The 26,509-nt window shown below is 34.2% G+C and overlaps 1 long non-coding RNA gene across 1 annotated transcript; it reads left to right on the top strand.

The window, feature by feature from the left end:
* Positions 1-14,649: 14,649 nt before the first annotated feature.
* Positions 14,650-16,389, top strand: LOC145094321 (uncharacterized). The gene is made up of 3 exons (XR_013703286.1): positions 14,650-15,233; positions 15,318-15,415; positions 15,810-16,389. It is a non-coding gene; the product is annotated as an uncharacterized LOC145094321 (long non-coding RNA).
* The last annotated feature ends 10,120 nt before the right edge of the window (positions 16,390-26,509 follow it).

Here is a 26,509-nt window from a genome sequence, read left to right as displayed (position 1 = left end):
TTCAGAAAATTTCAAAATTCCAAAAATATTTTATCTTTCTGTTTTATTTTTTTGTTTGTCTCGTATGTTTGTCTATTTGGCTTGTTTGGTGTGTTTCTTTACTTTTCATAGGTGATATGAATACCCAAATAATCGACTGTGGATCTAAGGAAGGTAAGATTCAATTTCAAAATGAACTAGTTAAGGGTCCCTAGAAGCATTGGTCTCACAGGTACTTCTTCCAACAAAACCCACCTACCTACCTGTTCTACAGACCACATTGGTCTCACAGGTACTTCTTCCAACGTTCGGTTTTATGTTGAAACTTGAAGTTCGGTTGAAGATAAGCTACCCTAAGCCTATGATTAAAAGAAGCCTTTCAATGTTTATTAACAAACAGTTGATCGTATTTTTCGGGAAACCACACAAGCACTTCAAGTCTCTCTTGACTTTGAGAGAAGTGATTCTTGCCCGGAATCCTCTGCTTTCTGTCTAAATATAAGACATCACTCACATCCCATACACATTTGATTTGCTTCTTTATCTTTGTCACACTTATGCACGTAAATTTTTATTTTCCAACATTCTGGTTACTGTTTGGTTTGAGTTTTGGGTTATTAATTGTAACCAAACGAGGGGCTATTGTGGAATTTTAAACTCCGATTGAAGATAAGATTTAGGCGCGTGAATTTGAACGGTTTCTAAAGCCACGCGTGCTGACGTATATCTGGGAGTAACCACCCTGTCACATCGCGTTTTTTCAGGCGACATTTAGTGATCTCATCATAATCATCACGGTTTTCTCTCTCCAAGAAATGGTATATAAAGGGTTGAACATCATACTTGTCTTTTACCAGCATTCAATTCTCTCAAACTTACCAGCATTCAAGTCTCTCAAACGACGAGTAAACAGTTTTCATCATCTTCTTCATTCATCAATGGCGACTTCCTCTTCAGTACATGAACAGACGGCATCATCATCCTTACTCACCATTAAACCTAACCAAAATATGATCATTGAACTTAATCCGTTCTTATATGATTCATATATGCTGCAGGTTGTGGAATGTTTAAAATATTCCCCCTGGTTTTAGCCCTAACCCAGGTTGAAGCAGTCCCAATATCGCTGTTATCACAGGTTTATTCCACGGCGACTCATGACAGAAACAAAGATCGTATCTATTTTACCATCCACGACAAGAAGGCTTCCGTTTCAAAGGTGAAGTTCTGTTCGATTTTGAATCTGGCAGTAGATTCTTCTGTCATCTCGCCATACTTCATCACCACATCTCAGCTATTTTCGATGATGTACGAGATGGGGTATACTGATGTGCTAACTACCATCACCAAAGTGAAGAAATCTTGTTTACCCTCTCAGTGGAATGGCTTGCTCACTCTACTGATTAAGGGTTTAGCAGAACGATGTGGTGGTTCTGATACTACAAGCAAGGGTTTTCTCACCATTCTTTACGGCCTCTACAACGGGATCAATCTTGATTATGGCTCTATAATCTGGTCTCAGGTGGTGCAGAGTCTCAATACATCGACACGGCATTCTGAAGTTTCATGTGTGCGTTTTTGGACCCTAATTACAAGGAAGGCAATTAATTCTTTAGAGATTCCGATCATGCAGAATGCTCTACTTGCTTCTATTTCCACATTCCATACAAAGAAGATAATCCTCTCTGATCCGCTCAAGTTTCCTCATTATGGAATGATTCCTGAAACCATGTATCGTGGTGTTGCAGAAAAGGGTAATGTCTTGGCTGACTATAGGAAACTTCCTCCTATCGGACCGAGAGTTCTGTCTCCAAAGCAGCAAGCAGCTTTGGATACACTAGAAAAGCCTGCCAACAGAGGAAAGAGGGTTTCAAAGAAAGAGGATCCTGAGGAACGTAAGTCCAAGTCCTCTAAATGCAAGTCTGGTGAAGGAGATACTTCTCAACCGAAACCGAAGAAGATAAAGAAGATGGCTCGCAGACCTAGAGGGAACACTCCTCCAAGCACAGATCATGCAAATGAACAAAGTGAGGAAGAAGAGGTTTGTCATGTCTCACCCCGAGAGCCCACTCCTCCATGATCTCCTACTCCACCAGAATCTCCAAATCACAACAGAGTTCCAACTCCAACCCCATCACTGAAACAAACTGTTCCACTTTCTGTTCCCACTGTTACTACACCCCTTACCACTCAAGCAACAACTTTGACAACCCCACCACCAATTACTTCAGTTCCTATTTCTACTATACCCTTATCTTCTCCACTTATAACCGAATCAACAACCACTACCATTCCCAAATCCACCGTGGAATCAATGTATCTGATACAGGGGCTACTACTGTGACTGAAACTCCAATCGCTACCAAACTACCTTCACCAACTCCATCCTCTAATTCTGGTGCTACTCTTGGGGGAGAAGATGAGGAATTTGACTCGATTTACTACAGTCCTTACTGACTTCCAACCGATCATGAGACTGATGCTCCTATCACAAGTCAACAAATACAGGGCATTCATGAGAAGTTGGATCGTTTGCTTGTCGACAACAAAGCCTATGGTGGTGTTGTTCTTAAAGCATTTCTGGAGACAGCTATTGAGCAGTATACTCTGGCAATTGATAATTCTACAAAGGCAATTAATGAGTCCACCTCCACCTGTAAGCAGGCCACCAAAGACGTTTCTGAGATTGTTCATACAACTCAGATTTTTCTTGAGTCGTTAAAGTCTCATGCTGACACCCATGCAGCACACTATCAATTCTCTGTGGACTCCTTTTCTAAGTCCCTTCACGATGAAACTACTAAGTTTGAGGTTGTACGCTCAGAGCTTAGAACAGAAACCACTTCTTTCTTAAACTCAGTGGATTCTCGTTTTGATGCTCTGGCTGCTAATCTTGCAACAGAGAGTGCCTTGAAGGAGGATTTGGCTAAAAAGCAAGCAACAATTGATGTTCAGAACGTGCAGCTGGCCCAGGTGGAGAAAGAAATTTCCTTGTTGAAAACTCAAAGGGCTGTTTATAAAAGTTGTGCAGGAGATGTAAAAGATTTGCTGACTAATTTGCTTGAAGTGCATGATCCGATCTTAACTCTGACTATTCGGAATCATCTTCAATCCAAATTCCTTCCTGCTATTGCCATTTTAAGTGAAATGAAAGGTGTTTCGGAGGGGGTTGTACCTCCAAAACAAGGGGGAGAGAGTAACGCTCGTTATTTTGTTAAACCGAGACCGATTGTGAAGACAGAAGATGAACAACCGAAAGTCACAACAGAACCGAAGGTTAATTTAGCTTCGGGTTCTGGTTCTCAATCAAAGCAGAAAGGGATTAATGATGACAGTGAGAGTGATGTTGAAGAAACTATAGCTGATGCTCTAATACGAAAGAAAAGAAACAGAGAGCTTGATGAAACGATGAAAGTGGTTAGTGAAGCAGAGGAGCAGGAAAAGAGAAACAAGGAAGAAGAGGATGTCTTGCAGTGCAAGAAGGCTTTGTTTCCTGAGTGGAACAGAGACACACTTATCAATCAAGCGATTGACTTTCCTTCTGTTTATTGGTTGGAACCAGTTGCTTCGTTTGATTGTGATAACTCTAAAGACTCGCAGTTTGATATGCCTATTACCATAAAAGCTTTTACGTTTCACTGCTTTGAGGCGACTGTTGAGTTTCCACATCCACACCCGAAGGTTGACAGGGAATTGATCAATTTTTACTTGAAGTATGGTCAACCGCAGTACTTAACTTGGAGTGCACAGAAGATTATAAAAGTTAAGGTACTGAAACCTTCACCTGTTGGGAGATTCGTAAATGTCAATTTCAAAATCACCTATGGTTCAACAAACACTGTGTCTATAATCTCTCTAGCAGATATTCTTAACCTCAATCCTCATGATTGGATTCTGCTATACAACATTCTGCTCTCTGATCCTAGGGAGTATGAGCCGATTTTAGATCATCTTAAGAGAATGTTGGCTTCATATATCCATGATCTTGCAACTATGGATCAGGAAATAGCAAAGGTAATGAATAAAAAGCCGACTGTGAAGCCGACACCTAAACCTGGTGATGTGAACATGATGAAATTGGGACAGATAGATTCAGCAAATCTAACTGTCATGTTCACGAAAGGAGAAGGACTCAAGTTTCTGTGTGCTCTGGCTGATAAGCATCTGTTTTCAATAGACTGTTTAGAGCATATCATCAATATCATACACCGATGCAAGCAGAACTCAGCGGCTGATAAGAAGAACTTTACTGAAATGCTTCGTTGGTATATTACTTTTTGCCATCATTTGATAGCCATTATACCGAAGGTGTTCAAAACTGTGAAGAAGCCTCCAGCTGTTAAAAAGGAATGAGGTTTCGGCTCCTAGGACGCAAAGGGGGAGATTGTTGAGTCTGTTTGTGTTGCGTCTTGGGCCATATATTTTGTATCCGGATTGGGTCTGTCCATCCGTGTCTATCTAGATTAGTTTCGTTGTTATCTAGATTAGTTGTTAGGGTTATAGTATATATCTGCATGCATATATGTGTATATTAAAAACGGTGGTTAATTACGTTGATTCTTGTAACCCTAAACACCTCTGCAGATTGAAGTTCTTTATCGAGCTCTTCTGAGGTGTTATCACATTAATCATACGACATATTCAGTGCCATACTTGTGTTCTTTGTTACGTTCTTATTTAATATCCTGCTTAGAATCATACGATCCTAAAAGAACTTTGTTCTAACAGATACTATTACTATAACAAGATTCAGAGATAACATAATGTGAGATACTACTTCATGACACGTCGACCATTTTGTTATGTCACGTTTTGTAACTAGAATCTCCTAGAGGGAGAGCATGATTTTGCGTATAGATCTATACTGGATTGACTATCTGACACCTTTGCTGTTAACTACAATGGGATTTGCAAGTCTACAAGTGTCAAATGTCATTTCTTCCGACGTCTTTCATCGTTGTGTTATAGTCAGTTTAGTATGGTAACAATCTTATCACATTTTGCATTAATTAAACCATTGGTTTTAAGGTAGTTATTACTTCAGTAGTTAATACAAATAATACTGCAGTACACATACATTTTCCCATTATATTCAAATTCTGATCTTCTCACATAAAGGGTAATATAAAACTATATTTTGGTAATAATAGTCATATTTGGGAAAAGCATTCACTTTTACAGATAAACAAACATACAAAACAGTCGGGTCTTGGTAGAAGACTACTTTTTATACTAGTAGAAAATATAGGATTTTCTAGGAGTTTTCAAACATATACAAACATTTACATTGATCAATTACAAACATTTTCTTCAAACTTATACAAACATTGACACTAAATACTTATGAACTCACCAGCTTAAATGTTGATCAACTCTTTCAAAATAACTGGTATTCTCAGGTCACCAGTAGACAGGTACCGATGACCAGGTTTTGAGAAGACGGAGCATCTTCAAGACTCGTCTTTTATTTTGATTATTCATTTTTGGTGTCTTATTACTTATAAATAACACACTTGTATGAAATTATACTATTAATGCAATGGATGATGTTGTTGCTTATTTACTTCTTTGCATTGTTATGATACTATACATGACGTCCTCCGCCGCAGAACGTTTCCGCCGTTCTTGGTTTTCGGGTGTGACAAAAGTAATTAGGGTTGCATGTACACCATAGGAATGTTGTTATGCTTAAAAACCAACACTATATGCTCTTTAGGATCTGTAGTTCCATCGTATAGCTTCATGCTAGGAGTTTGGAAGTGCTTAGGAACTTCGGTATCGGTATTGGTTGGATCACTCTAGGTACACTGGAGATCATTTGTCTTAATTGTTGATGTTCCCTGGCCATGTTTGGGTTTATTCCTGCATCAACGTTAGTATAGTTAGTATTAATAGTATTGTTGTTTAAGAAGTTACTACGATCAAGGGTTCTAGGAGTGTTGAAAGGCTCATTGATGTCATTGATCATGGACACTAGGTTTTTCATAGTTGCCCCCCACTGTGACGCCATGGTGGTAGGAATCGTGTTCTTCTGGTGATTTTCTGAGGATCCTACATTATCAAAGTCTAGCATCCTTGGTTGCAAAACCATGGGCGTTGTTTCCTGGGATTAATGAAATTTCGCCTTCATCCTCTCCACTTCTTTGAGTAGTGCTTTAATCTCCTCCTGCTGTTGGGTCACCTATGGTGTCATTTTCCTCATCATAGCGAAAAGTTCTGTAGTAGTGACTGAAGCAGTTGGATCCTGGAGCCTTGAGGATCCCAAACTTCCTGGATTAGCGATTGAGGGGTTGGTTTTCTTGGAAGTGTCATGTGTTTTCCTCTGAGTAAGGGGCCACTCAGAGGAGGTGGTAGGTTTTTGGTTGGAATGGAAGGAGCAGAGGACGAAGAGAGGATCAGTTACGTGGACATGATTTTTTTCGAGGATTTTGAACACCACGGCCCCACGGTGGGCGCCAAATTGTTTTGGTAAAAAATTACACAAGTACTAATCAACCAAATTGAATGAGAGGGTATGATGTTCAGATTGTGTAATAGCAAATGGTAAAATAAAGTGACACAATGCCTTGATGATTTTATTGATATAAAATGAAGATTAAAATGATTAAAATGAAGATTCCAATGCCTTGATAATGATCACCCGCCTTAAAGAATTTCGTAGAGTAAGCTTAGATTCAAAAACGTCTGTCGTGTATAGATTACAAGTGTCAATTTATAGTCTAAACTAGCCAACAAGATGTCCGATATTTATGGGATCCTCTATGATCAGCTTCATGAACATTATTTGACCAAGTATTTTGGGTCTTTAGCATAGTTGAGATGATTCTTCGTTGAGAAATGGTCTTTCCTTGACTACTTCTGTACACGTGTTAATTATAGACAAAATATGATCGTTATAAATATTAATAAAAATAATAACGGCAATTAGCTGGGATCCTAAGGTAGCTGAGGATCCTGAATATTATAAGGATCCTGGCCCTAACAACAAGGCATTTCCCATAATACTTATATGATATTTGATGTGTCACCAACTAAAACATAAGGGATTGAGTAATTATTTTGAATTTGAATAATACATGTGTTAACATGTAAGTAAGATGTAGCACCCAAATCTATGTGCCAATTAGCATTATCATGATCATTCAAAGACATCATATTAAATATTTTATGCAAGAATATGGAGGTTTATGAGGCTGATTGATCAATGGGCCAGATTTCCATGCAAATTAAAATCTAAATATTGAGATGATGGACTAAATTGTTGTTGTCGTTATGGATTCTGCCTAAAATTGGGTTGTCGAGTGACATTTAGCCATTAAAGAAGCTATTGTTGGGGGAGACATGGCTATATGTGGAGTCCGACATGGGTAGAAGGCCCGAGAGCATGGAAATAGGTACACAAGGACCGCATTGATGAGCTATTGAGGAGGGAGTTTCGGGTATCAACAATGAGGTACGCTTTGTTGATATTGTCCATATGAGGTTCGACCGCAACACCTATCACCTTTGCTATCACGTCGTTGTCTTCCCCTGCTAGAACCCCTACAATACTTCCCCTTGAGAAAAAAATTGATAGTTAAGAAGGTGTTCGATAACAAGAGTAGTTGTGAGGATGATTGATCCATGTAGGAAGGTTGGGACTGCTTGTTATGAATTTGATCCATTCTCTATTTCTCAAGTGAGAGCATTGAGAATCTCTATAAATATAGGAATGTTGAGGGGGGGGGGGGGGGGTAATGGTGGATTAAACTTGCCATATTGTCGAATTTTGGATAATGTCCTTTATGGTGTAGGTTACTAGATTCTTTTTTGATATTGTAGCATTGATATTATCAAGTAGATCAACAATAGTCTTGATATAATTTCAATATTCGATTATGGAAGAATCATCGATGACAATATTGTTCAACTTGTTTTCTAACTAGATAGATTTGACATCCATGTTGTCATGAAAGAGTGTCTCCATATTCTTCCAAACTTTATGAGCAGTAGTTATTTTTTTCTTCAAGATCATATGAAAAAAAGGGTTGCAAAATGATTTATGGATCCATATTTTGACGATGGAATGAAAAAGATTGCATTTAATTATGTCAAAATTCGTTTGGGTGCGTTATTCGTTTCTTGAATGTGATCCAAGACTCCAAACCCTATGTAGTAGGCTTCAAAAAGTTCTCACCGCGGGTCATATTTCAAATGGTCAAGGTCAAGGATGAAATGGAATGAATTCTTTTATATCGATTTTCACAACTTCCATTGTTTATGAGTTTATTGTGAATCATAAAATACAAACAACTTAAAGAACCTTATAAATCATTGAAAAAAAATAATGATTATATAAACACACTGTAAAACAATTTAAGAGCTAATTTCAATCTTTTAGGTTGTTTGTTATGGGAGTAAAACGCCATGGAAGAGCTTGACCTAGCCTCCCTCCATGTCGTTAGGGGAACGGGAACACAACCTTGGCTACACATGTCGTAGCGTCTTTAATGTCACTCAATGTAGGAAAAATGGGAACATTTGGATTAAAAAAACTAACACCTACCCAATAACCACCACTCAACTCCTTTCTAACAACAACCACCAACACAAACATTGGTAGAGTTTGTTATCGAAACTCAAGCCGAAGGTTGTCGTAAAGGGAAAGTGAAAGTGAAAACCAAAAACAATCAACACATTCTACAATGGTGGACAACTGATGAGGAATTTGCATTAGCAGAAGCATGGTGTGAGACATCAAAAAGTAACACTCAAGGAAATGGTATGAAGAAAAAAAAAACTTTTTGGGAACCGACGTCAAAAAATTTCATGCTTTGTTGAAAAAATTTCATACCGCAACACCAATATGTTAAGTAGTAAATGGCAAGAATTGAACAAGTGACGCACCAAATTTAAGTCGACCTACAATAAGCTTTATTCATAAAATGAAAGTTGTTGCAATGACTTCTATATGTTTGACGCCGCAAAATCATGATATCGAGTGGAAATGGGTCGTGTTTTTTATTTTGAAATACTATGAAAGATGCTGAGAAGATATCTAAAATGAACTCAATGTCCAACATCGTTGGATGTGCAATCTAAGAGGCCACGAAATTCGAGTTCACTCAATGTTTCCGATGCAAATGAAATTTTGGATGACATTGAGGAGATCTCCCATCCTCGAAACCGATAGGAAGGGACAATGTGAAGCGATCAGTTGAACATGTAGAAGATATCAAAAGGAAATCGAAGCACATGGCGGAAATAGACGTGAAAAATCAAGGAGCATAATGTAGTTTAACAAGAGAAAAACGTGTTGAGACACGCGCATTTAGAAATTCTTTGAAGACAAGAAGGTGCTGATGGGGAATGAAAATATCGAAAATAAGGAATCCATTGACATCAAGAACTACTCAATAACTTGGCAATTTTTAAGACGAACACCGATGGTCTGACATCCAAAGATCTTGAAGTGCTGCTAGCGATGAAGGCAAAATTTTGTGAAAAAATTAAAGGTAAAAAGTTATACTCCCTCTGTCCCATATTTATTATCCACTTTTGACTTTTGAAGTCTTTATTCTTCAACTTTGATCTTATATGTTTATTATTTGTGTTATATATTAGTTGATGAAACTTATAACAATGAAAAGATATGTAAAACACAATTCATGTATGTATTTTTCATCAAGTATTATATATTAAAAACAAAAAATATTAAACATCAAAATTGAAGAATAAGGACTTAAAAAACCAAAAGTGGGCAATAAATATAGAACATAGATAATATTAGTTATCGTTAATTCTTTTTATTTCTATCCTAACGTTTTTTGTGGGGTCTTGCAATATCTTTAATTTCGATATAAATAAGATAAATATTTATTTACCCATCCTAATTGTTTGGTGCACCCCATGATTTGAAGTTTTGTTTTTTAGTTGTTTTTTAATACTTTTTTGTTATTTTTGTTGTTGTTTTATTTTTTAGTATTTTTTTAATTTTGTTGTATTGTTCGTTCGTCTGTTTATTTTTTTTTCATAATATCATTGAGTTATTTTTTTCGTTCGGACTATCCTTGTGTTATTTTTTTTTTTCATTCGGAGTATTGTGTTTTTTTCATCCGAATTATCATTGTGTTGTTTTATTCGTTCGGACTATCCATGTGTTATGTTTTTGGGTCGGATTATAATATGTTATTTTTTCTGGTTCGACAAGCTATGTTATTTATATTTTTGTTTGAAATATCCATTTGTTATTTTTTTCTTATTCGGACTATTCATGTGCTATTTTTTTTTTGAAATATCCATTTGCTATTTTTTTTTCTTTTTCGGACTATCTATGTGTTATTTTTTTTCCTTGTTACTTTTTCTTTGAAATATCCATGTGTTATTTTTTTTTCTTTCAGATTATTCGTATGTTATATTTTCTTTCTGACTATCTTTGTGTTATTTTTTTGTTTGTACTATCATTGTGTCATTTTTTATTCAGATTATTCATTTTTTTGTTCGGACTATCACTCTATTATTATTTTCATACGGACTATCTCCGTGTTATTTTTTTCGTTCAGGCTATCCATGTGTTATTTTTTCATTCGAACTATATTTGTGTTACTTTTTTTTCAATTATCGGTATGTTATTTTTTGTTTCGACTATCTCTGGGTTACTTTTTTTTGTTCCAACTATCCATTTGTTAATTTTTTTTTCGGCTTGGACTATTCTTGTGTTATCTACTCTTTGTAATATTCTTATGAAATACATAATAATAATAATAATAATAATAATAATAATAATAATAATATTATTATTATTATTATTATTATTATTATTATTAAATAATTCGAGTTTCCTATCTTTTTTAGTCTCTCTTTTTTAGTTTGGACCATCCATAAGTTTATTTTTGTTGTGATTTTCGTATTGATTATAGTATTTTCTTAATTTATATAATTAGTTGGGTCACACTTCACCCTCATCACACGGATTAAGCAAATGAAAAAATTAGAGACTTTATTAACTCGTGGTGTAATGTATATATTGAGTCAATAACAATATTGTTAATACGAATATAAACTCTTTGAATTTAAAAAAAAAAAGAAAAGATTAAAAAAACAATAATTATTAAAATGATCTATGTTGTTTCGATGTTTTATATCGTTGAATAAGATATACAATAAAATCATTTGTAAACAAAAGCACACAATCACACATATAGGTGTCCTTAGTTTTGTAAAACAAAACCAAATATACATGGAAATAACTATACAACAAAACTAGTTAAAAAATAATATAATCAATAATAATAATAATAATAATAATAATAATAATAATAATACAACAAAACTACTTAAAGTTGAAATATGTAGAAACCTATTGACTCATATATTTCTACAAGAAACTCTATATTCTCATGTTTTTTTTTTTTTTTTTTTACTTTCCTTTACATGTAATGATGTTTATTTCGTTGGATTATGGCCTTAATTGGATCTTAAACACATTATGTAACGACTATTATGCAAAAATTAGAAAATCTAACTTTCATTTATTCGTTCATAAAAACAATATTTTTCCATTTTTTTTATTCATGCTTTTAGTCAGAAAATCCGAACATTTAAGCATTCAACCCAATAAAAAGTGTTTTGTGGCCAAAGTTACCCTATTTGAAATTTCAAGTTTTTTAATTCAAGTTAGACTAGAATCATTCAGATTGTATTATATTCTAAGCCGAAATTTTCATGGGAAATGGAATTTTAGGCGACTAAATTGATCTTATCTAACATCATCCGAGAATGAATCTATGTAGTCTTGAAGCAACAGCTCGAAATGGGTCTTATTTATTCTCATTTAGTGATAAAGTTTAGTCCCTGTGTAGTTATTCAATTATGATTAGTCATAGGGTTGGTAACCCATTCCTGTTAATGGGACAAAAATCGCAAATTTTTTGTCCACCCTTGTTTTTTTATCATCTTTGTGGCCTGTAATTCTGATTGTTAAATTGCATGAGTAGAAGTTGCAGAATCTGCAGCACCTCTGCTTCCAAGTGAACCAAATCATGAGGATGAGGCAATAGACACGAACGAGGAGAATCTGCTACCAATTGTCATAAACAAAAAGACGAAATCAAAATTACATGATAGACAGAAAATGGAGGGTCCCACTTTGCTAAACGGAAAAAGTCCAAAACCACAGCATGTAGTTTTATTTCCTAACCCATAATAGCAATATACTTTCATTTTTGAAGTCTAATGCTATAATAGAAAAAAGTAAGAGTAGGATGATATAACATGTCAATGAAATTTCATGTCTTTACCCGTATTAGCAACATACACATACTTGTTTCTTAACTAATAATAGCATTGTACTTGGAATTATGTACCTATAATAGCAATGTACTTATATTTCTTCAAAGCTTTAGACAATGATGAAGGAAATAACCAAATCACCTTTCATGGGTCGTGCTAAGCACGGCCCTCAAGAATGCCTAGTATATATATATATATATATATATATATATATATATATATATATATATATATATATTAAAGAAGAGTCATTGTTAGGAATAGTAAACATCAAACATTTTTGACATAATGGGTCCTTTGATTATGAATGGGGTTGCAAATCAATCTCCTTTCTTTTAAGGGGTTATTTTATGTCACCTTATACATTCTTTGTGTCCACGTGCTGTTTTGAATTTGCTTCAACACTTTATGATCCAACTAGGCGAATACTCGCACGTTACGCAGGATACAACAATATATTTGAAATATTTATAAATATAGGTTTTTTAAATATATCAATGATGCTGTTTTCTCTTATACCATAGTTTTTTTGAATTATATGATAATATAGACATCTTTTAAAATTCTATAATATCAGGTGTCTCAATGGTCTCTACCAGGGGTTACTAATTAATAAAATTAAATATAATATACTGTTTAATGATGTTTATAGTTGTTGTTAAGATTAGTTAATTTTAAAAAGTTTATTTTCTTGTCATTTTAATTTCTATAATTGTAATTATTTAAAACATCAAACATTGTTTTTGTTTTTAAAGGTAATAATATAATTTTTGTATACAATGTTACTTTTAACTATTGTTGTTATAAGTTATTTTAAATAAAATATTTGGAAACTCTTAATTATTTTAATTTGGTTTCAAAAATTTAACTTTTTTAAAATTTATTTGATAAATTTTATTAGTTTCATTGTAATTATTTAAAACAACATACATTGTTTTTGTTTTTAACGATAACAATATAATTTTTATATAATATTACTTTTAGCTATTCTTATTGTAAGGTATATTTAAGCTACTTATTTAAAAATTCTTAATGATTATAGAAAATAATTTCATTTTTTTGTTAATTTAGAATTGCAATTTAGGTTCAACACTATAATTTATAACTTTTAGCTATTTATAGAATAGTCTCTCAACTTTTTAATGTTTAACTGAAATTTTGATTTAAATTAATCGTTTAACATTATATTAAAATTAATAATTGAACTATTTTGCATAAAATCATAAATTATACAAAAATTGTGACTTTAAAATAATAATTACTCACATACAACAACATATATAAACTAATAAGTTAACTATGTAATTTAGTTAATTTATTATTAGAATTTAGTTTTTGCATTAATTTAACATCATTAACCAATTTATAATAATTATTAGAAAAAAATTGAAAAGTCATGGAGGTTTCAAATGCACGTGGTGCAAATAAAAATGCATATATAGTTGAAGTCTTTACAAATATATATTTTATTAAATATAATAATAAAGTTGTTGTTAAATTTGATATAATAATTCATATACTAAATTGATATAATATATAGATTATTTTGAATAATATGATAATATATACAACTATTAAAATTGCATAATCTCAATCGTTTTAAAATTTATTTGCTTAACGTTTTAATTTCTATCATTGTAATTATTTAAAACTTCAAACATTGTTTTTTGTTTTTAAAGGTAACAATATAATCATTTATATAGAGTTATTTTTATCTATTTTTATGGTAAATTATCTTAAGCTACTTATTTGAAATCGTTTAATAATTATAAAAATATATTTTGGAAATATTTTAGTTAAATTGAGATTACAATTTAGTTTTTGCATTTAGCATTACAATTTATCACTTTTAACTATTCACAAAATATTCTTTGGGATTTTTAAGTGAAATTTAAATTTATATTTAAGTTAATCATGTAATCTTGTATTTAAATTAACAATTTAAGTATTTTATCCTAACTGTTCAAAAGTTGTAGCTTTAACTGATAATTGATAAATACAACATTTTAAATCTAATATAGTAAGTATAATATATTAAAAGTTAAAGACATAAATTTATAAGTAGAAGTAAAGATATTATTTTAATATTGAACTTTAGTTTATTTATGATTACACTTTTGGTTTGATATTTATTTAACATTATTAACCAACTTATAATAATTATTAGAAAGAAATTGAAAAGGTCATGGGAGTTTCAAATGCATGTGGTAAAAAAAAATAGTTGGGAGTTTCAAATTGGTGTGGTTTAAGAAAAAATGTTTCCTTTATAGTATAGTATGATATGATATGATATGATAAGATTAGGATTTGTGTACCCGCTTTTTGTCAACCCAGGTTAAATCCAGATGTTACACCACTTCAAATCCAATCTTCTCCACTGTCTCTAAACTCTTCCTTAGACCGCCTTCCAAAAAGAATCAGTCCTCCACCATCTATCTTCCACCGTGATTGCACACCCCTTCACCGCTAATCGTATCATCTGCTTTCTTTTTATTCACCAAAAACCCATCTTACATTTTCGTTTCAGAACACCACCTCTGCCACAGCCTCCATCGGTGGTGTGCCTCCGCTATAGAAGAAGATGCATCGATTTAGTATCCACCACAGCAGACGTTGGCAGTTTTTTCCTTCTCACCACCGTCCGACGAGGGTTTGTCACCATCCATATTTCTGATCGTAAGTTCTCAGTTCCGATCGACACCACCAAGAATCGTAGGTACTAAACTTGAAACCGAACCTCCCTATTTTTTAATAGATTGCCACCTTTTTTATCTTATTCTTTGTTCCTTCCAGTGTATTCTTTTTCACTCTCAATCCAATTCGTTCCTCACTTGTCATCTTCACCTACATCGACAACCACCTCCACCTGCATTGACCACCGCGCTTGAGCAATCGTCTTTAATCATCGACTTGGCTTCAAATTTGGAGTTTCCACTTCAATGGCCATCGTCGTGGGTGGTTTAGGCATTTTTCACCATCTTGAGGTATTTTCGAATCCTATTTTTTTTTTTTTCTAATTTAACCTTTACATGAGGTTTGAAGTTCATATGTTGGTTGATGGGAGCAAGTTAATGGTGCTATTTTGTCGGTGGTTTAAGAAGTTTCAATAACAGGCAAGACATGATCCTGAGATACGTGAAGGGATTTGCTTTGTAGAGTGGATAAGGTACAACTCTTTATGTTTTTTTCAAACAAGTTTTTACTTTGCACTTAACATGTTCGATCAAATATTTGTGAGATAAAAGCTTGAGTTTACTCATTATAATAATTGCATTGATTATGCATGACTCTTATGTTTTGTAATATGTGTTTCTGGGACCTGCCACATGTTACGGAAAAGACAATGAAGAACCCCTTGCTACATAAAGATTATCATAATGATAGAAGTGATTTTCCTTATATTTTTTTTCTTTAGATCAATGCATATATCTATTTAAAACTTAGTTCATATAAAATAAAGATACAATTGAGTGATACTAAACATGTGTATATTTTCATTTTTTTGTCTCTTATAGTGGGGATATCAAGAAATTGAACAATACTTTCATTTCTTAATCCAGGTGTGTTCCACCCAAATATCGACACACGAGGGCAAATCTGTCTTGATAATCTTAACCTCCCTCCAATATGTGTTTTCCGGTTCCTCTCTACTGTTTAGACGAAGACGAGCTTTATTTTAGATTTTATAGATTGTGGGTGATATTTATGTGTAGGCTTGAGAGATTAGTCTTACAAAAATGAAACAAAATGGTAATTGTAGTGACCTGTACTGATATGACTGTTAACGAAGGCGATGAATGGTTTTCAAATAATAATGAGGAATATGAATTGATGTCAAATATCCAAATGCCCCTGCTGAAACACAAAATATTACTTGCTATTAAGATTTAAGCCTCATTTTGGTTTGTTTCAATTTGTACTATGTTATTAACTTTATTGTATCATAACATACTTTATATTTTACTTATGGCATGCGGTTCTTATGAAGTTAGATATGATTGACGATATGCTATTAATGGACTACAATGCATCTCACATATTGTGCTACCTCTGATTCAGATACACCGACTTACTCTTTCCTAACTATAGTTGGATCCAGATGGTGGTGCTATAGGAACTTTTTTTGTTATGAAAAGGGAAAACCATTATGAGGTATTTACATTTATTATTCTTTTATATATTTATTTTGTTCTAATTAAATATAGGTTCCCATATAGAGTTTTACATGAAATGTTGACATTGATTTGTTGTTGATGTAACGAAAATATGCATCATAATTAAGGTAATTACTTTGTAGAGAAGACATATTTTGACCATATTTTTTAGAATTCTATCGCTTCAAAATTATAATATGTTTTTTTTTGGTAATATCGTCTAAAGGGATAATAAAAAATAAAAGAGTCTTAAAACTATTTAATAGTTCATATGGAAGGGTATTCAATATAATTCCTCACAACTATTCACCAAATTAATTGTCGCCTCTCTATTGAAAGAAACTATTAGACCGAAACAACATATCTTAGTTCTCATGATTGTAATTTTTTCTATTACCATTAATAATTGATTTTATTTTTGAGTTTTAATCATCTAATATTCATTAGTGAGACGGACATTTATTCATAGATTGTACCGACTTATTGTTGATGTACTCTAATACTGAAATTTTTATAGTTGAAACATATACGAATTCAGCAATGGAAGTCCAGTATCTAGGGTAAAAAGTCAAACAAGATTGTTGAATATTTATTCTTTTCTTTCTTACCTTTTAATAGTTTTTTTATGAAAAATGTCAGTTATGTGTGTTTTTTATTATTATTTGAATGGTAGCTTTATTGATTTTTAATGAGCATGCGGTTGCAAAAAGTAACAATGGGGTGGTCTAATGTTTTTTCTTTGTGATTTCCCATTTAATGAATGATCATTTGTAACCTAAAAGACTTAATATGTAAACATGTGAAACTATATGGAGAATCAATAGAAGAAATCGTAGCAATGGATGTTCTTTGTAATGATTAAACAAGAACTTTCATACCGATTGTTGAGAATAATTTTATACAAGTTTGATTATTCCTCTAAACATTCAATGGGTTTTTAAGAACTTTTAGTTTAAAATTTTTAATTAATCTCCTTTTCTTTTTGCAGATATTTGCTAGAATGGAGAAAGTAAGATGCTACTGTAAACTTATCATCAAAAGTACATTGTTATTTCTAGCATATAACCTTTTTTGCTTATTTTATTTGTTTGTAATATTAGACGAGTAAGTAGATTTTACTGACCCATTATGTAAGAAAAACTACCCCAGTGTAAATCGACCAAACAATAATCTTCTATCGTTATAAGTTCAAAGTATTAACATATTTGGTCACCTCTACTCTCTTATGGCCAAATCCATACCCTGCAAAGTAGGTTTGCTCTGTTTGTTTGTAATATTAGATGAGTAAGTGTGTTATAGTCTCTATATTTACTCCAAATTACTATGTAATCCTTTCTATCGATAACAAGCACAAAGTGGCCAAAATGATCGGAGCTGTCCAAATCTATTCCCGCAAAGCAGGGCTTCTCATCTAGTTATACATATAATAATATCCTTTAAACAATATGTTTTTATTTAAATAATAAGTTATTTTATATTACATATATATATTTTTTAAATATTTAAGTATAGTGAAAAAATACATGAAAATTAAAGTGGTGTATGTAAATATTTTCTAAGGTATACGTAAGTAGGTTTGGATTGGTTTTGTTTAAACCCAAATCCAAATCTACAAGATCGGTTTTCAATAATTTGAACAAAAGTTCGGTTTTTTTGGTTTTATAAAATCCAAAAACCGAACTCAAACATAAGTTTTCGGTATTTTAAAAATCTAAACCAACATTGTCAATTCCGATTTCGTTGGTTTTTACCGGTTTTTCGGATTCAATTTGCTCACCCCTATTAATTTCTATTATTTTTTAGTAAATCTAATGTGATATATATGGAGAGTGACACCAAATGACTAAAAAATTATTTTTCGAGTTGGTTTTGTCTTTTTCGAATATTCTCTTTCTGAGTTTTGTTTACATTTTCATCTTTTCTTTTGTGCTTCTCTTTTCCTTCTCGTGCACACCTCTTTAGTATTTGTTTTCTTATATTTTACTTTTCACATGTTCCAAAAGCAAAAATTAAATACCCGAAGTGCACGAGTAGCATACTAGGGTGGTTTAATATTATTCTTTAACTCGTAAATAAATGACATGCCGTCTTTAAGGACAAAACAAAAAGACGATAAAAAAAGATTAAAGAGACATATGTTCAAAGATACCTGCAACACATTAGATGTATTATTGTTGGTTGAGAGAAAGTATTATATAAAAATACATGTTAATTAATTGTTGATACGAATGATTTCCATTTTTGTTAAGTAAACCTTTCGCGACTCCTTCCAAATAAGGACTCGGTACCTCCTTATCCACCACTTAAATTCCTATATAAGACACAACCATGGGTGGCCAATGGTTTTAATTGCAAATCATATTAAATAGAACAATGTGCTTTACATTATAAATTACTTGTTTTTCAAGATTTTCATGTCTCCAATGAGATCCAATAAAGCAGTATTTAACATATCAAAATTGTTTAAACGAATAAAAATACACATCTTGTTATATAATAAGTACTAAACACAACTCTTATCTAATGATCATACACCTACATACACCCATAAACATAGATACTGGTACTGACCTTGCTGCCTACACATAATACTATGTGTATAACTTAAGAATATTTATGTAACATCCTAAAATTCAAGGCAAAAATTTTCATTTTTAACTTAGTTATCATAAAACCATAAGTGTAAAACCTCATGTCAAAACCAAGTTGTCGATAGTCAAACATGTCATCATAAAATAATATCATAGTGTAATCCCAAAGATCTCATGTGTGGAAAACAAAGTGTGATGCGCTGCGACCAAGCCGACTCCTTTCCTTTGAAACGAAGTACCTGGAACCAAAACTGTAAACTTTAAGCACGAAGCTTAGTGAGTTCACCCCATCATACCACATATCATACAATCATACATATTTCCGGGCAATTCTGGGGTGCCCGACCTACCCATGTCAAGCCATTATGGGGTGCTGACCTACCCGTGTCAAACCATTATGGGGTGCTGACCTACCTATGTCAGGCCATTTTGGGGTGCATGCCTACCCTCCGGTCTATCTCAACCGGCCACGATGACTGTTTCACTCTTACCACTATCACATAATAACATATCATAATCATGTTGTTAGACATATTTGGAGTGTCCGACCTACCCTTCGGTCCTAACGACCGAATCGGAGGACTATTCCCCTCCTACTACCGCTATCGCATATAACATATCATACTAGCACATAAGACACATCAGGTAGTAGCAAACCTAGACAATTATCATAGGGACAATCATCTAAAGACAACTCCTGGAAAGTAACTCACCTCACTCTGTTGAAGTCCTGCAGACGAAAACTCTTGTTGCTGGATGACAAATTCCTGATCTGTCAACATCAAAATGACACCCAATTAATAATTGGGTTCCAACACATAATCATAAGTCCTTGCTTAGGTGTAAAAGACTACTCTACCCCTAACTTGGCTTGATTCAAGCCCAAGGCCTAATCCAAAGGCCCAAAAGTTCAACTATGGCTCCAAGGCCAACATATGGCCCAATTTTCCACATAGGGCTCAAACCTTCACATGGTCTCATTCTAAGGCCCAACCATTTATTCTAGTCTAACAATTGACATTCTAATGGCCCAATATCATATAATCATTAAGGCCTAAACTATGGCCCAATTTTCCAAATTGGGCCCAAACCATCATATGGGCCTTACCCTAAAACCCATTAAATTATTCTAGTCCATTTGATTGTTCTTGGATGGCCCATTATTGGCCCAATCACCAAAGTCCAACAGAAAGGCCCAACTTAAGGCCCAAGTGAAATTAGGGTTTCACATAAAATGATGATTACGGTTTAAGTGTTTCTCACTTAACCCATTAAGTACTTAATCCATTAAGTCCATCACTCTACTAGATAAATCATATGGTGTAGTCGAGCTTAATACATAATCCAAGGCACATATATCCAAAATTAGGGTTTTCTAAACCCTAATTAGGGTTTCTAACTCAATCCCAACCCAATAGGCCCAATAGCTAAGTCCTTTGATCCATTAGAGTATCATTAGGTCAATTAGGGTTTTGCTAGTGGGGCACCACCCACTACCACCTCGGGTAGTGGTGGTCAACGGTGGCTCGCAGCGGCGGCGACCACCTTACGGTGGTGGTTATGGTTCTTTTCATTATTCTTTGCAAATTACAATTACAATGCTTTAATCCAAAAATAAACACACACACTAACTAAAACACACACATAGCCACCCTAATGGTGGCCGACGATGGCCTGTGGCTATTCTTGGGAATTCCGGCCAAACAACCCAACACCACTTTACGAAAATAAACACATACACTCTATCTGATCACAAACGAACCCAGCCACCCACCTGGTGACACACGGCGGCAACAACAACACAAAACGGTGGCAGCAGCGGTGCTTCCGGTAGCCACAACGGCAGTTTCCAACTCCCCATGACAAAACACTCACGCCGACATTTCTTTCCTACTACAGCCATACGACGCGTCCACGTAATGATTCCACGAGCTCAACCACCCTTTCACGGTGGCAGAAAAGCATTCCCGGCGACATTTGGGTCTTCCACGAAACCGGCAACAACATTATTATCGTTTCAATGGCGAAGGAGCGGCAGTGTTCGACAGCCCTAGTAGCACCGGCGACTTAAGTTGATGACAAAGAATCACGACGTCCGGTTCCGATTCTCGGCCTCAACTCTCGTTGGAAATGGTAGCAGCGACAGCAGCAGGGTGGCAAGGGTTTGGCAGTCACTTGGCGGCCACGACTAACCGGAATAATGTGCATGGCGGTCGGGTTCAGCAGTTTCCGGCTTTACGGTGGCTAGGAGGTTGTGGTGGCTGGAAGGGAGGTGAGGTGATGGTGGCTGCTGGAGGATTTCTGATGATGGAGGCTCTCTTTATGAGTTAGGGTTAGGGTTACCGGGTGACGGGTCTTATATACCCCGAGCCCATATGAAAGTTTCTAATAATAATAGATTCGACCCCTCTTACCCCCCTTTTCTTTCAACTTAAGCCCAACACTTACACTTTAGCCCCTGACCCCATAAAATCTTTCCAACTTTAATCCAAAATTTACCATTCAGTCCCTGTCTTTGAAAATCCCTTTCATAATAAGTCGTAATAATTACCAAACATACCCCCGCTTCTGAAGGTCCTTCTCAAATCAACTTCGTAATTTACTAAACAGTCCCCAACTATCAAAATTCTTCACAAATTAGTACGGGAATTACATTTATTAATTTATTTAAATAAACGGGGTGTTACAACTCTTCCCCACTTAAATTAGATTTCGTCCTCGAAATCATTTCTTACCATTCCTTACACGCCCAACTACTCAAGTAACATGGCCACAATCCTGGGCACACCCTAGCCTTTCCAGGGCAACCAAGACTATCCCTCACAGGGTTCTAGAACCCGAAGATAAGAGAATTCCTTGCATTACGATCACATTACTCATTCTGAAATTTGTAGTCTCGATATGGTCTGACTCTCTGATAGACCGCCCATATTGAATCTATATCGTTGAACCCAGTCCACTTATCCCTCAAGTGATTACTCAAATTCTAATAGCTCGATGTTCCCACTATAAAATAGGATCACATACCTAATTATCCCCGCAGATCACTTATACTTGTCCATGCTCATATAGTCCCACAGTGAGTGACTTAGCATAACCCAAGCTATCTGTGACTCTAACCATACATGAGATTCCAAAATACCCTTACTGCTTGAGACACTGCAACTGTCTGAAGCACTGAATTTCCTGAATCAATGAACTGTCTGAAACAGTATGTTGCGCCTTGGCTGTTGGATTAGGTGTCTAAGCCCATAACTTTAATTGGTATGTACTTGACACGAGAGTAGCATGGTCCATTTGGGTTGCCTTTACCAGGACAATTTGATGATTTTTGAGAAGAGCTTATTATGATGGGTTAATATATTATAAGATATAATATATTAATAATCATATAATTTAATTAGTATTGATCAAGAATTAAGTTGGAATTAATTTTGTGATCAAAAGAGACTAATTAGATATATGGGGATTGATTTGGTAAATCAATAAGTCTTATAGTGTGGGCCAATTGTTATGGGCTAAACCAATATGGTGGTCCATGGATAGTCCATGGAGGTTTAACCCATGGAGCCTAAGGAAATGAAAGGTCATGGGCATTAGGGTTTTGCATGGATGAAACCCTAGACCTTGTCAAACTATAAAAAGGACCCACATTCACCAAAATCGACACCTACGCATTCTAAGGAGGAGATAGTCGATTTTGTGTGACAAGAAGCTTCTCTCAAAAAGTCATGTTTTGTTCATGGTGTTTGTGAACCATTTGAGGTGCAACACTTGGGGCACTAAGTTCTTACAGCCCAAAGTCTTTCTAGCAACACCAAAATACATCAAAACTTCAAGCCACATAAAAGGTATGTTACTCTAACTAGTATTTTGTATTGTTTATGTCAAATTGCATGCTAGTTATAGGTTTAATGCCTTGGAAACCATTTGCATGTATAATTAGTGAAAACATAGATCCAAGGTATTTAGGGTTGTATGTGCACCATAGGATGTTGTAGTATACTAAAACCCAACAATGGTATCAGAGCCAAAGCTTGTTTTCATGTTATACTTGCTGAAATGGCTGAAAATCGAAGTTTTTTGCTGTCTGGACAGGGGACTCGACGAGTCCATTGAGGGACTCAACGAGTCTATGTACAAACTCATCCAACTCGTCGAGTTTTTTCTTGCACTCAGCGAGTTAGAGCTCCTAACAGCATATCTTCGAGTTTTAAGGCTGAAATTGGACTAGAATCATTACCCTAAGCTATTTTTGAACCTATAAACCTGTTTTTGATGTGGTAATGTTCATTATAATCCAATTCAATAGATAATTGTTATTAGATTCATGTTATGTATTAGTTTAATAGTTAGGCTAATTACATGAAAATTGTTTGATTTGAATTGTCTTGTTCTTATGAGTTGATTTAGATTAATAGAAAAATTATGTGATAATGTGTTTTCAATCCAAGTTGATCGGTTCATAATATGTGTTTTTGTAACTTGTCCTCAAATTATATGAAAAGTCACATTTATGATTTTTAAAAACTCATAAGATTTCCATAAGTTATGAAAATGAAGAGTCACTTTTTTTAAATGCTTTAAAGGCTTCCATAGCTTGTCCTCAAGTTATGGAACTTGAAGAGTTTTTTTTTCATTAAAACTACTTTAAACTCATAAGCTATGGAATTGAAAAGTTTTTTCAATTGTTCAAAACTTGTCCTCAAGTTTTGGAATTTGTAAAGTTTCCACCCATGAATACTTTAATTCCAAGTTGAACCCTTAGAATATTAAAAGTTAAAATTCAACCCTTATACTATTATAATATTATAGGTTTAATATATATATATATATATATATATATATATATATATATATATATATATATATGTATGTATAAAAATAAAGTCAGACTTACCGTTAGTAGGCCTCATTCACGAAGTCGGTCTATAAGGGGGGTTTAAGGTTACTGCTTATAAAATGCCAGTTTAATGGGTGTCCACTCTCACCCACCGCTTCCTTGATTGGTGGAGGGTCGTTAGCCGAACGGGTTTGACAGGACATTAATTCTCCCTTCATTAAAAGTATAATGATGAATACTAAGTAACTAAACACTTATAAATTCCCAATCTTAGTTACTTAGGAAAATGTGAATTTGGTGCTAACCCATAAAATTGCACTTTGTACCTTACCAAATCATTGGTGGACCGTGTGTGGTTAACCGGCACACTAACATGGACTATTTGCATGTATAATTGGTGAATAATAGATCCAAGGTATTTAGGTGTAACTGTTGGATTAGTGTCTAAGTTAGTAACCATATTTTGTATATACTTGACCCGAGTGTGCATGGTCCTTTTGGGTTGCCTTCACCAAAGCAACTTAACAAGGTAATTTGATATGAGAAAGGAGAAATTATGATTCATTTATATATTATAAGAATAATATATTAAAGGAGAAATCATATTTATTTAATTAGTATTAGTCATAAATTAATTAGGAATTAATTTGGTGACTAAAAGAGATTAATTAAATAAAGGGGTATAAACTGTCAAATGTGTGATAGTTGAGTTTTGGGCTAGGAAACCTAATGGACTAAGGGGGAACGAAATTATGATGAAGGATCATCATATTTTCGTCCAAGGCCTCATTCCATAAGGTTCCTTGGGCTGCTTGGTGGCTAAGCTGTCCATTAGGGTTTAGACTAAAACCCTAGCACCCTATAGTATAAATACATGCCCTATGCTTCAATTTAAGGCCACTTGATTCCAAGGGAACCCTAGGGCCGAAATTAGCATCATTCCCTTCTCTCTCTTAGTTGCCTTCTTGCTTCAAGGTGTTTGTGAGCCATTAGAGGCACTACAATTGTGGTGTTTGCTTTCAAGAGTTCAAGAGAGTTCAAGAGATCAAGAAAACTAGTTGTTATTGCTATATAACAACAAAGGTATGTCTACTACACTTCTATATAATTTTCGAAAATCATAGAAGCATGCTAGGGTTTATTTTGTGTTCATAAAGTTGTATGTCTTATAGTGAAAACATAGATCCAACTAGGGTTGCATGCACACATAGGATTGTTTGTATTAAACCTATCAGTGGTATCAGAGCTATTGGTTTTTTGTTTTCAATTGGATTTAATACATATTATGAATTTGACAAATTAGGGTTTATGGCAAGTAAACCCTAAGGCATGGTGATTTTCGCAAATTAGGGTTGCAAAACCCTAGTTGGCGATTTTTTGATAGGGTTCTTAAACTTTTTTTTGCCTAGCCTCCAAATTTCAAAATTATGGTTAGGAAACCCTAGGGATTTCGAAAACCCCTTGCCCCCTAAGATAAGATCCCAAGATTTTAGGGATTTGGATATTGCTATCTTTGTGATTATCAATTTAATTGTTTAAACTAGATAATTGAAGATCTTGTATTATCCTTTCCATATATTTAAAAATTCATAAAATCTAGGGGATAATATCAGTTTTGATTTTATGATAAACCTTAAAGATTTAATAATTCAAATTAATTGTTTTATTTTGATAATTATTAAATCAAAGTGTTTTTTTGGTGTTTAAAATTTTAAATTAAATAGCCTTGATTTTCGAAAATTTTAAATACACATTAAGATACTAGTATTTTGAAATGCTTTAAAATACACCCTTATACAATTATGATATTATAAGATTAATAATTATATATGTATAAGAATAAGCTAGTCTTATCGCTAGTAGGCCTCATTCACGAAGCCAGTCTATAAGGTGGGTATAAGGTTGTTGCCTATAAAATGGCGCTTAATGGATGTACACTCACATCTACCGCTTGCTGGACTGGTGGAGGGTCGTTAGCCGAACGGATAGGATAGGGCACTTAATTCCTCATTAAAAGTATAATGGAAATATTAAAGTAACTACATTGTTTTACAAATTCCCACTCTTAGTTACTTTAGGGTAAAATGTGAAAATGATGCTAATCCATGGAATTACACTTCGTACCCTTGTCAAACGTTGATGGAGCGCGTGTGGTTAACCGGCACATCAATTTGGGGATGACATAGGTAGCGAAGGGTGACTCGATGTTTGTCATAGATCAATGGAGCGTGTGTGGTTTACCGGCACATTGATTAGGTGATAGTGACATTGAGTGCACCACGTTAATTCGCATGGTTATTCACAAATTTGTTTGCGATCCTCGGCATCCCAGTCGCAAATGTGAAATGCATATCGAGATTTGAACATGCCATTGAAAAGTTCAATGAATCTCAAAGATCTAGGAGTTTTCAATACATTTAAAACCTAAATTGCTTTTTCGTTTTTCATGGTGAGAATTAGTGAATCGTCATTCACTTACCTTCAAGTTATTTACTTTTAGAGTACGGCATCCCTTTCTAAGTTGTAAATAATGTTGTTAGATCGTAGCCCTAATTTCTCATTTGGGTGTTTAATTAGGGATTCATTTCTAATCAAGCTTTGTCCCTTTGTTTTTCAGATGTCTGCTAACAAAAACAACAACAACAACGCTTCTGGGTCATTCTCGTTGATGA

This window comes from Lactuca serriola, chromosome 3 (genome assembly GCF_051521515.1).
Source record: "Lactuca serriola cultivar US96UC23 chromosome 3, Lser_US96UC23_V15, whole genome shotgun sequence".
NCBI lineage: Eukaryota > Viridiplantae > Streptophyta > Magnoliopsida > Asterales > Asteraceae > Lactuca > Lactuca serriola.
Note: the sequence above shows the minus strand (reverse complement) of the source record. Positions and strands in the feature narration are given on the sequence as shown.